This window comes from Tribolium castaneum, unplaced genomic scaffold, assembly GCF_031307605.1.
Source record: "Tribolium castaneum strain GA2 unplaced genomic scaffold, icTriCast1.1 ptg000077l, whole genome shotgun sequence".
Lineage (NCBI taxonomy): Eukaryota > Metazoa > Arthropoda > Insecta > Coleoptera > Tenebrionidae > Tribolium > Tribolium castaneum.
Window position 1 is genome coordinate 22,501 of NW_026986674.1, and position 10,000 is coordinate 32,500.

The 10,000-nt window shown below is 40.1% G+C and overlaps 3 non-coding genes across 3 annotated transcripts in view; all 3 read right to left on the reverse strand.

The window, feature by feature from the left end:
* The window catches only part of LOC135267682 (large subunit ribosomal RNA), a 4,040-nt gene extending 3,146 nt beyond the window's left edge, over positions 1–894 (reverse strand). Inside the window, exon 1 of the ribosomal RNA XR_010336071.1 lies at positions 1–894. This exon is cut by the window's left edge and continues 3,146 nt beyond it. This is a non-coding gene — a ribosomal RNA (large subunit ribosomal RNA).
* A 476-nt stretch (positions 895–1,370) lies between these two features.
* On the reverse strand, positions 1,371–1,527 carry LOC135267683 (5.8S ribosomal RNA). The gene has a single exon (XR_010336072.1). It is a non-coding gene; the product is annotated as a 5.8S ribosomal RNA (ribosomal RNA).
* A 2,058-nt stretch (positions 1,528–3,585) lies between these two features.
* On the reverse strand, positions 3,586–5,508 carry LOC135267686 (small subunit ribosomal RNA). The gene has a single exon (XR_010336075.1). It is a non-coding gene; the product is annotated as a small subunit ribosomal RNA (ribosomal RNA).
* Positions 5,509–10,000: the final 4,492 nt, after the last annotated feature.

Sequence of the window (10,000 nt, forward strand, 5' to 3'; positions counted from 1 at the left end):
CTTGGTCCGTGTTTCAAGACGGGTCCTGAAAGTACCCAAAGCTATAGCGTCGCAGATCGGCGTTTCAACCGAGTCTGTCCGAGAACTCATTGGCGAACAGCCATTCGTAGACAGAACCGACACCAGGTGCGATTACCGTCATAAACGAACGCGCTTGCCAATGGTCGGACGCTAACTGTGTAGCGGCCCGGCGCCATATGCATACCTTCGAGCGAGTCGACCGGGAAACACCGCGGGTTCGTCCGAAACGGCGAACCGTTCGAACGGGCTCCACCGCGGGCCTTAGATCGACACCCAAAGGATCGCGACGTCCTACTGGGGGAGAAGTGCACGCGTTCGACTTCGGTTCGCATAAACAAAAGGCGCGAACGACGCGTACGCCGTTCGTCGCATGATCATTTAGCGCCGCTATCGAGTCACGCTGAATCTCCCCTTTCGACCTTTCGGGTTTCTCAGGTTTACCCCTGAACGGTTTCACGTACTATTGAACTCTCTCTTCAAAGTTCTTTTCAACTTTCCCTCACGGTACTTGTTCGCTATCGGTCTCGTGGTCATATTTAGCCTTAGATGGAGTTTACCACCCACTTAGGGCTGCACTCTCAAGCAACCCGACTCTGAGGAGAGATCCTCCCGTTATCGGCAACGGTCACTACGGGCCTGGCACCCTCTATGGGCTGTGGCCCCGTTCAAGATGGACTTGGACGCGTCGCACAATCTCGGGATGACGGATCCTCCCTAACACCACATTTCCCGGCGTCCGGTTTCGGCCGCGGGATTCAGTGCTGGGCTTTTTCCTGTTCGCTCGCCGCTACTAAGGAAATCCTAGTTAGTTTCTTTTCCTCCGCTTAATAATATGCTTAAATTCAGCGGGTAGTCTCACCTGCTCTGAGGTCGCAAATATAAATTTGCCTTTATTTTGTCAGACGATAATTACACGTATTCCGTTTATATGGCTGCCTCCAAACAATTTCAAACATCGATCTGACGTCGTTGCGAGAATGTTGTTGTTGTTAATTATAGTGCATAAAATATGCATATAAACAACTTTAACGTCTCGGACACGACGATCGCTTCGTTCGAAATTTAAGCGTTGTGGCTGCTTTTTAATATCGGACGTGCTACGTCTAAACCAACTTGTACCAACAAACTAATAAGAATGTCAGCCGCTATTGCGTTTTAGGATGCCGCGTTATTATTTATATTGTTTTTATTGTTGTCTACGTTGCATAATATTTTATTATGACAACCGACAATCAATTAACAATTATAGTAACGCGTCATATTTGCACCCAACACGCTCCGACGTAATTGTCTACACAACATTGTGCGCTGTGTTTAAGACAAAAACCGAGCAGTCTTTGAAATTGACACGACCCTCAGCCAGGAGTGGTCCGGGAACAGTATATCCGAGGACCGCAATGTGCGTTCGAAATGTCGATGTTCATGTGTCCTGCAGTTCACAAGTTGACGCGCAATTAGCTGCGTTCTTCATCGACCCACGAGCCAAGTGATCCACCGTTCAGGGTAATCTTTTCAAACAAATTTAAAATATTATTACATAACGCACCGTTCCACATCGAAATCGTTTCATCATCACACAACAACAAAAATAACTACTTAAGGTTATTACAATTGTGATGTATATGTGAGAAACGGACCAATCGAAAGAAACGTTCGGCGTTATATTTTATAATATTTTATTTAATTAAAGTGGCATTTGTTTCTACTTATCGAAAAGAGTATGCAGTTATAGTTTAAGTTTACATAAAGAATAACCCGATGATATTAACGTTTTATAAATACGTATATATATCTATTAGGTTTTTTTTCTCTATCAACTTTGTCTATAAAACTCTGCTCCTTTTGCGATAAGCATTATGTATATTTATTAAATAGAAAATATGTCGAAAAACCAGACGTTTTCTTCAAACAAACGCCACAGCTACAAACTTAATCACAACAATATTTACCAAACAATACAATTGTAGGGTGTTTTGTGTGATACGTCGTTTGGTGGGCATTCTAAGAACGTCCGTCGACATAAAAACGAATCAAAAGAAAAGCACAGGCAGTGCAAAACGTTCCTTCGTCAGTCGGGCGTATATCATTTAAAACCCACAGAATCTAAAAAAGTTAATAAACTTTTTTATTTAGATTCCTACGGTTCGTCGCGTCGTTAAAGTAAATTATTACTTCGACGCATGCGGAACCCAGGTACCCGAAAACCGTAAGCCTAAGCGTTTTTTTCCAAACATCACTCACTATCGATAAAGTAAATTGATTTTATGTATTTATAAATGTGCGTTTGTATGTATAGTAGTATAGTAGTAGTATATTTTGTTATTGGTTGTTTCGAGCTTTTTATTGTTATAAAACGTTTTTGTAGTCTTGTACATAAAGTACAGACGAATAGACAGCCCCTTTTATTTATTAATAAACTCCAACCATTTACAAATTAAATTACAACTACAACATCTCTTTTACACATTAATTATACACCATCTTTATTTTCTTTTTTCCGAAGCGAATACGATGAAGAAAATACGCAAAGACTGGCTTACAAAACCGTAAGCCTAAGCGTTTATTTTTCAAACATCACTCACCATCGGTTAAGTAAAATGATGGTATGTATAAATGTGTATTTGTATGTACAGTAGCGTATTAATTTTGTTGTTGGTTGTTTCGAGTTTATTTATTATTATGGTTTGTATGTATAAAGTTTTAGTCTTGTACATAAAGTACAGACGAATAGACAGCCCCTTTTATTTATTAATAAACTCCAACCATTTACAAATTAAATTACAACTACAACATCTCTTTTACACATTAATTATACACCATCTTTATTTTCTTTTTTCCGAAGCGAATACGATGAAGAAAATACGCAAAGACTGGCTTACAAAACCGTAAGCCTAAGCGTTTATTTTTCAAACATCACTCACCATCGGTTAAGTAAAATGATGGTATGTATAAATGTGTATTTGTATGTACAGTAGCGTATTAATTTTGTTGTTGGTTGTTTCGAGTTTATTTATTATTATGGTTTGTATGTATAAAGTTTTAGTCGTGTACATAAAGTACGATCGTATTGGCAGACACCATTATTATTCATTCATTCATTCTTGTTTGTTATTATAAATAACTCCAACCATATACAAATACTACAACAACAACAACAACATCTCTTGCACATTAATTATACACCACCACTGTGTATTAGTACTTTTTTTCGAAGCGAATACGATGATGGAAATACGCTAAGACCGGCACTGCGAAAGCAATAATAAAACGTTAGCACATAACCATCTTTCGACAATATTGATTCGTGTTAATGTTCGAAAAAATTCTTTGAAAACGTCGTTTACGGCACGTTTACAATCGATTTATAAAATAAATCGAAAAACGTAACAACAGATCCGCTTAATGCAAGACGACCCGTTGTTGCTTTTCCGTTCGACGCATAATAAAGAATTTTGTATGAGAATTGATCATCATACGAATAGTGTATGTATGTGTGTTTTTTGTTGATCAGCACAGACAAAATGTGTGTGTATGTGTGACAACTAAACAACAACATTTACACGTTAATGATCCTTCCGCAGGTTCACCTACGGAAACCTTGTTACGACTTTTACTTCCTCTAAATGATCAAGTTTGGTCATCTTCCCAGCAACATCGGCAACGTCGAAACGCCACCGCGCACCGGTCCGAAGACCTCACTAAATCATTCAATCGGTAGTAGCGACGGGCGGTGTGTACAAAGGGCAGGGACGTAATCAACGCGAGCTTATGACTCGCGCTTACTGGGAATTCCTCGTTCATGGGGAACAATTGCAAGCCCCAATCCCTAGCACGAAGGAGGTTCAGCGGGTTACCCGGACCGCTCGGTCAGGGAGGACACGCTGATTCCTTCAGTGTAGCGCGCGTGCGGCCCAGAACATCTAAGGGCATCACAGACCTGTTATTGCTCAATCTCGTGCGGCTAGAAGCCGCCTGTCCCTCTAAGAAGAATTGTTTGTACGCCGACAGTAAAAACCGCACATAGAGACCGGGCGAACCCGGCTCCAGCCGGCATTTGGGATGTCGAAATACGCCTATTTAGCAGGCTAGAGTCTCGTTCGTTATCGGAATTAACCAGACAAATCGCTCCACCAACTAAGAACGGCCATGCACCACCACCCACCGAATCAAGAAAGAGCTCTCAATCTGTCAATCCTTCCGGTGTCCGGGCCTGGTGAGGTTTCCCGTGTTGAGTCAAATTAAGCCGCAGGCTCCACTCCTGGTGGTGCCCTTCCGTCAATTCCTTTAAGTTTCAGCTTTGCAACCATACTTCCCCCGGAACCCAAAAGCTTTGGTTTCCCGGAAGCTGCCCGCCGAGTCATCGGAGGAACGTCGGCGGATCGCTAGCTGGCATCGTTTATGGTTAGAACTAGGGCGGTATCTGATCGCCTTCGAACCTCTAACTTTCGTTCTTGATCAATGAAAGCGTTTTTGGCAAATGCTTTCGCTTCTGTCCGTCTTGCGACGATCCAAGAATTTCACCTCTAACGTCGCAATACGAATGCCCCCATCCGTTCCTATTAATCATTACCTCGGGGTTCCGAAAACCAACAAAATAGAACCGAGGTCCTATTCCATTATTCCATGCACACAGTATTCAGGCGAAGTTTTAGCCTGCTTTAAGCACTCTAATTTGTTCAAAGTAAACGTGCCGGCCCACCTCGACACTCAATGAAGAGCACCGCGGCGGGATTGAGTTGGGCCGCCCTCTCGAGCTAAGCCCACCGGCAGGACGTCCCGCGAAACGCCAGTTAACACCGCGAACGATGAACCGGCGGCGCGGGACACAAATTCGACTACGAGCTTTTTAACCGCAACAACTTTAATATACGCTATTGGAGCTGGAATTACCGCGGCTGCTGGCACCAGACTTGCCCTCCAATTGATCCTCGTTAAAGGGTTTAGAGTGTACTCATTCCGATTACGGGGCCTCGGATGAGTCCCGTATCGTTATTTTTCGTCACTACCTCCCCGTGCCGGGAGTGGGTAATTTGCGCGCCTGCTGCCTTCCTTGGATGTGGTAGCCGTTTCTCAGGCTCCCTCTCCGGAATCGAACCCTGATTCCCCGTTACCCGTTACAACCATGGTAGGCGCAGAACCTACCATCGACAGTTGATAAGGCAGACATTTGAAAGATGCGTCGCCGGTGCGAGACCGTGCGATCAGCGTAAAGTTATTCAGATTCACCAAGTTGTACGATGACGGCGAAACCGCCACCGATTGGTTTTGATCTAATAAAAGCGCTCCTTCCGTCTCCGGTCGGAGCTCTGTTTGCATGTATTAGCTCTAGAATTACCACAGTTATCCAAGTAAATGTGGGTACGATCTAAGGAACCATAACTGATTTAATGAGCCTTTCGCGGTTTCACCTTAATTTGGCTTGTACTGAGACATGCATGGCTTAATCTTTGAGACAAGCATATGACTACTGGCAGGATCAACCAGGGAACTGTGTTTTTGTGTTTTTTGAGACAGACGAGAGAATAAAATACTCATCATCATCGTTTATAAAGATGAAGAATATGCGCGTTTGTGCGAAACAATCTAACATATAAGAAAGTAACGCCACGCTGTTTCTTCTTTTCTTCGTACGATATAGAGATAAATGTATCGTCATCATCGTCGTCGTAGTCGTTAAACACCACAACACATATATCGGTCAATAAAGGCATAATAATAATATTTATAATATTATTTTTTACCTTTGCCGATTTAAAAGTTCAAACATTCTCTTCACTCTTCGCAAGATTGAATGCGACGTGAATTTATGAAATTCTTTCGAATCCATAAACGTTACGAATATTATATAAATATTCTCGCTCGGATATTAGAGAGTTGACGCATTTATTATTTTTGTTTGTTTAAATCACAAACATTTGTTAGTTCAACAAAGTTTGATTGCATAAGGACCGCCAACGTAAGAGAATACGTTTTGCCGCATCCGCAATCTCGCTGTGGGGAACTGGGCGAGCCACAAAATCACAAAATAAAGCAATCTCGCAAGCAAAGCCCTATTCGAATTCGATAGCGGAAATGTGCAATAAACGTCGATAAATTGGAAGCAAATGCAGAACGTATACATAATCGGTCGTTTTGTCGTCGTCATTTATGATAAACTTCGACTAAACCGTTACACACCGTTCATATCGCCTCACTCAACGCATCGACACACACCACTACCATATGTATACCAGCGCGACACCGATCGAGGCAGCCGCTCGGTATTGGATGTGCGCACCGCTCCACTGACATAGCTCCACAGGCGACGTCTACCGAAGCGCACAGCTCTATAACTATAAGGCATACACACAAAAGGGAGAAAATATTTTAAATATTGATAATATTAAAAAGTCATATTTTATATTTAAACCATTATAAAATTTAATTATAAAAACGTTTGTTTTAAAAAAAATAATTAATTAATAAAAACAAAATTATTTTAAGCGCCGTACTTCGTAAACGTCGTACTTCGTTCGTCGTATGTGCAAAGTCAAATGAATGCTGTAGTTAGTCGCAGTTGGAACGTCTGAATGTCGTACAACGTAACAATAATTTTGAGTGCCCTAATGTGTAGACGTCGTACTTCGCGAACGTCGCACTTCGTAAACGACGTACTTCGTGAACGTCGCACTTCGTAAACGACGTACCTCGTGAACGTCGCACTTCGTAAACGACGTACTTCGTAAACGTCGCACTTCGTAAACGACGTACTTCGTGAACGTCGTACTTCGTAAAGGTTATGCAATATTAATACACATTTGGTGTATTGCAAGTTGCATTTTAATAAATATTATGCATTTTTATGTTTTAATTTAATATCTAGGCCAAAATACTATGTTTATTTAATTGTTAAATGTGTACGTTTATTTATAGATACGTAATTTACATCAAAATTTGTTTTTTTTTTATTATATGCAAACTACAAATAAAACATTTAATATTTTTAAACGTCGTACTTCGTGTAAGTTATGCAATATTGATACAAATTTAGTGTATTGCGGGTCGCAATAATATTAATTTATATTTGAACGTAGTACTTCGTGAAGGTTATGCAACATCAGTACACATTAAGTGTATTGCAGGTTGCATTATTATTAATTTATGTTTTCTCACTTTTTACCTTCATATAAAAAAAAATTTAATATTTTTGGACGTCGTACTTCGTAACAGTTATGCAATATTGATGCACATCTGTTGTGCTGCGGGTTGCATTTTATAAATTTAATGTATTCTTATGATTTACTTTAATGTCTAGGCAAAAAAACATTTTTGATTAGTTGCTGAATGTTTACATTTATTTACAGATACGTAACTTGCAAAAAAATTTGCTGTTTTTTTATTATATACAACACAAATAAAATTCTTTAATATTCTTGAACGTCGTACTTCGTGTAGGTTATGCAATATTGATACAAATTTAGTGTATTGCGAGTCACAATAATATTAATTTATACTTGAACGTAGTACTTCGTAAAGGTTATGCAAGATCAGTACATATTAAGTGTATTGCAGGTTGCATTATTATTAATTTATGTTTTCTCACTTTTAACCTCAATATAAAAAAAAATTAATATTTTTGGACGTCGTACTTCGTGAAGGTTATGCAATATTAATGCACATCTAGTGTGCTGCGGGTTGCATTTTATAAATTTAATGTATTTTTATGTTTTACTTTAATATCTAGGCAAAAAAAACAATTTTGATTAGTTGCTAAATGTTTACATTTATTTACAGATACGTAATTTGCAAAAAAATTTGCTGTTTTTTCATTATATACAACACAAATAAAATTCTTTAGTATTCTTGAACGTCGTACTTCGTGTAGGTTATGCAATTTTAATACACAATTAGTGTATTGTGGGTTGCATTATTATTATTTATTGTTTACGTTTTACTTCATCACTTTGTGAACGTCGTACTTCGTTTGTACTATGAACGCTGCATTTCGTCGCAGTCGGCAGCACGTGCGAATAAACGTCGTACAAGAAAATCACGATTTTGAGTGCCGTACTTCGCAAACGTCGTACTTCGTCTATACTATGTACAAAGTCAAGTGAACGCTAAACCTCGTCGCAGTCGACAGCGCGTGCAAATAAACGTCGTACAAGAAAATCACGATTTTGAGTGCCGTACTTCGCTAACGTCGTACTTCGTCTGTACTATGTACAAAGTCAAATGAACGCTAAACTTCGTCGCAGTCGACAGCAAGTGCAAATAAACGTCGTACAAGAAAATCATGATTTTGAGTGTCGTACTTCGCAAACGTCGTACTTCGTTTGTACTATGTACAAAGTCAAATGAACGCTAAACTTCGTCGCAGTCGACAGCAAGTGCAAATAAACGTCGTACAAGAAAATCATGATTTTGAGTGCCGTACTTCGCAAACGTCGTACTTCGTCTGTACTATGTACAAAGTCAATTGAACGCTGTACTTCGTCGCAGTCGGAAGCAACTGCAAATAAACGTCTTACAAGAAAATCATGATTTTGAGTGCCGTACTTCGCAAACGTCGTACTTCGTCTGTACTATGTACAAAGTCAATTGAACGCTGTACTTCGTCGCAGTCGAAAGCAACTGCAAATAAACGTCTTACAAGAAAATCATGATTTTGAGTGCCGTACTTCGCAAACGTCGTACTTCGTCTGTACTATGTACAAAGTCAATTGAACGCTGTACTTCGTCGCAGTCGGAAGCAACTGCAAATAAACGTCTTACAAGAAAATCATGATTTTGAGTGCCGTACTTCGCAAACGTCGTACTTCGTCTGTACTATGCACAAAGTCAATTGAACGCTGTACTCCGTCGCAGTCGGCAGCACGTGCAAATAAACGTCGTACAAGAAAATCACGATTTTGAGTGCCGTACTTCGAAAACGTCGTACTTCGTCTGTACTATGTACAAAGTCAAATGAACGCTTAACTTCGTCGCAGTCGACAGCACGTGCAAATAAACGTCGTACAAGAAAATCACGATTTTGAGTGCCGTACTTCGCAAACGTCGTACTTCGTCTGTACTATGTACAAAGTCAATTGAACGCTGTACTCCGTCGCAGTCGGCAGGACGTGCAAATAAACGTCGTACATGAAAATCACGATTTTGAGTGCCGTACTTCGCAAACGTCGTACTTCGTCTGTACTATGTACAAAGTCAAATGAACGCTGCATTTCGTCGCAGTCAGAAACAAAGCAAACGTCGTGCAATGAAACAATAATTTTGAGTGCTGCATTTGTGAGCGCCGTACTTCGTTTGTTACTTTATGGTCACATGAACGTCGTATTTCATCACACAGAGCACCATATTTAATGCACTTAAATGAACGTTGTACTTCGTACAAGTTAGGCAATATTAATACACATTTGGTGTATTGCGGGTTGCATTATTAATTTACAAAAATAGCTATGATTTTATATACAACTAAAAATAATTCATAATATTTAAACGTCGTACTTCGTAACAGTAATACAATATTTAAACAAATGTAGTACTTCTTGAATATAGGCAATTTTCATACACGTTTACTGTGAAACCAGTTGCGTTACAATTAAAGTATACGTAGTACTTCGTGGTTTTAGGCAACTTTAGCGCGCGTTTTGTGTAATGTTGGTTGCATACCTTTAAACAAAATGATTGTGTCATTACTATTTTACCACATGAGCAATCGTGACTTTATTATATGCAGTAGTTATTAAGCAGTGAATGGTGCAAGGCGAGCGCTATGTGCTAGGCGAGAGCTATGTGCTAGGCGAGAGCTATGTGCTAGGCGAGAGCTATGTGCTAGGCGAGAGCTATGTGCTAGGCGAGAGCTATGTGCTAGGCGAGAGCTATGTGCTAGGCGAGAGCTATGTGCTAAGTCCGTAGAACGAAGTATGTCGTTCGAATAAATTTGCTGGCTTTCTTCTACTCTTCCTCCTCTCTCTCTCTCTCTCTCTCTTTATCATCT